Here is a 2,395-nt window from a genome sequence, read left to right on the forward strand (position 1 = left end):
TCGGAAGCCGCCAGGCCTGGTGCTGACCCGCGGCCAGCCATGGGGGAGTGCAGCAGGGTAACCGCTGACCATCTGCTGGCCCTACACAGATTCTCTTGATCCTCATTACCATCCTGTGAAATTGGCGCTATTACCACCCCCTTTAAAAATGGGCAACCGAGGCACGGAGGAGTTTGGGGGACTCACCCAATGCCACAAAACTCTCCCAAGTAGTAGACTGTGGCCCCAACCCAGACGGTCTAGGCAGACCACTTACTGAGGTGCATGGTCGGAGCTTGAGCCCGAGGGTCACTACCCTGGGGATGTAATTCACATCACAGAGCACAGGGGGGTACCAGGGAGTGCGTCCAAGTCACAGTTCTCTAGGAAGTCAGAACCAACAGGACGTGCACAGGAGTGCTGATCCCTGGGACGTCAGCCATGTGATTTCGGGGGCTAAACTGCCCACCGCAGGCCGTCTGCAAACTGTGGCTCAGTGCAAGTCCGAAGGACTCAGAGGCAGGGCAGCAGGTGACCTGACTGTCAGCGAGGCAAACACCCGAGTGGCAAGGCCAAGTCCTGGGTCCGACGCAATAAAGCCCACGGCTGCCTCTCAAGAGAGGGATCTGCCTCCTGGTCTAGTTTCCCTGGGCCCCCCTTTCGTGAACTATGTCCACACCGTGTGGAGCTTCCCCACGAGTTTACACAGATGGACGTGTTCCTCCCCTCTGGAAACAGCTCTAAAAACATTCCCAGCACGAAGGCACATGCACTTGCTGGGGAGAGGGGCACTGCCCACCCTGCAATCCCCTCTCTCAGGGTTTTAGCTACATACACATACACCCAATGTGTTTTTCAAGTTGCTGGGTCCAGGGCTCGAACCACAGTTGGCCATGTAGGATCCCATAGCCTCAACCTCCACACCACTTGCTGGTCCCATCTGGGACTCCTGAACAGTTACTGCCCGGTGTTTCCCAGGGCTCCTCCAGGGCCCTGCCGGCGGAGGTGGTAGCTCTCCCAAGCCCATTGTTGGACACCTCTTCACAAAGGCGAAGGACTCCAAGACACCTTTCTTCAGCTCTGTCCCTGCACCAGGTGCCTGAAGATGCCTCAGAGGGTCAAAGTTTGCCTTTCTAATAATCCAGGGGTATCTTCTTCCCTCTCTTGGCATCAGGACTCACACCCTCACTGGCCACTCTGAGTGTTGGCCAAACCACAGCATCACGGAGAACAAGAGCTCACACAGGCTGCAGAACAGTGTCACCGTGCAACCGAGGACCTGTACGCATGGCGGAGCAGAGAGGAGCTTGCCGCCAGTGCTCGTGGGTGAGGGGCCTGTCGGCGACACTCAGCATGCAGGACAGCGCAGAGAACGCACAGGTTCATGAGGCAAGGCGACGAGTCCAGGGACAAATGCGACCTGAAGAGGCAGGATGCGTGAACCTGTACAGAGCTAGAGCCTAAGAAAAAGAAGGATACGGAGCCCAGCAGATGGCATAGCAGTCACATCGCTGGACTCCCACATGGCCGACCACAGTTCAAATCCTGGACTCAGCAGCTTGAAACTCACACTAGGCACTCGTCACATGTACCCAGAATCCAGGAGGAGAATGGAGAAGGGGCTGCGGTTGGCCATCCCCCGTGGGGGATGATTTCTTGCTCTCTGTATTTCCAGTGAGCACACACGACCTATAGCAAAAGTCTCTTACCTCCCAACCCCCCAAAAAAGAGGATTAAAAGCCCTGGCGAATAGCATCATTTCTTGGGCTGGACAGAGGAAAAGCAACCATAACTGAACAGGACTAACTGGAAGGACACTGGAAAGAGGGCACTAAGGAGAGTAGGTTACAAGGACAGACTGAGGGCCAGCAGACGGTGCAGTGGTCTCGTCACTGGACTCCCACACGGTCGACCACAGTTCAAGCCCCGGATGCAGCAGCTTGAAAATCACACCAGGTGCTTGTACATGTGTACCCCGAACCCCAGGAAAAGAAGAGAGGAGAAGGGACTGCAGCATGGCCATCCCTGCGGGGGTAATCTCTCACTTTCCCTTTCACTGTCGTTCTGGTGAACACAAGTGCCCTATGGCAAAGACCGAAAAAAAGAAGAAGAAAGAGGAAGAAGGGAGAAGGGAGGAGGAGGAAGAACAGGAGGAGGAGAAGAAGGGGAGAAAAAGAAGAAGAAGGGAAGGAGGAGGAGGAAGAGGAGGAGGAGGAGACGATGAAGATGATGAAGAAGATAAAGAAGACAACGACCGACGATGGCTAGAATGAACAGACATCCAGATGGAGGTCACTGGTGTCCACGGAAGGGAAGGAAGGCAGGCTGAGAGCGTCTCTCCAGTTTAGCAGCTGGCAACTGTAGGGCCATAGCTGACCGGTGAGCTCAGGAATGAATGAGATCTCAGAAGGAAGGC

General features: G+C 55.3%; 1 protein-coding gene and 1 pseudogene across 1 annotated transcript in view; both read right to left on the minus strand.

The window, feature by feature from the left end:
* EPB41L4A (erythrocyte membrane protein band 4.1 like 4A) overlaps positions 1 to 2,395 on the minus strand; it is a gene marked incomplete at its 5' end in the record, with an annotated part of 306,715 nt that overhangs the window by 159,085 nt on the left and 145,235 nt on the right. The gene's annotated exons all lie outside the window — the stretch shown is intronic.
* LOC102487095 (39S ribosomal protein L1, mitochondrial-like) overlaps positions 1 to 2,395 on the minus strand; it is a 10,426-nt pseudogene that overhangs the window by 7,397 nt on the left and 634 nt on the right.

Source organism: Tupaia chinensis, unplaced genomic scaffold (genome assembly GCF_000334495.1).
Source record: "Tupaia chinensis unplaced genomic scaffold, TupChi_1.0 Scaffold000195_1, whole genome shotgun sequence".
Taxonomy (NCBI): domain Eukaryota; kingdom Metazoa; phylum Chordata; class Mammalia; order Scandentia; family Tupaiidae; genus Tupaia; species Tupaia belangeri.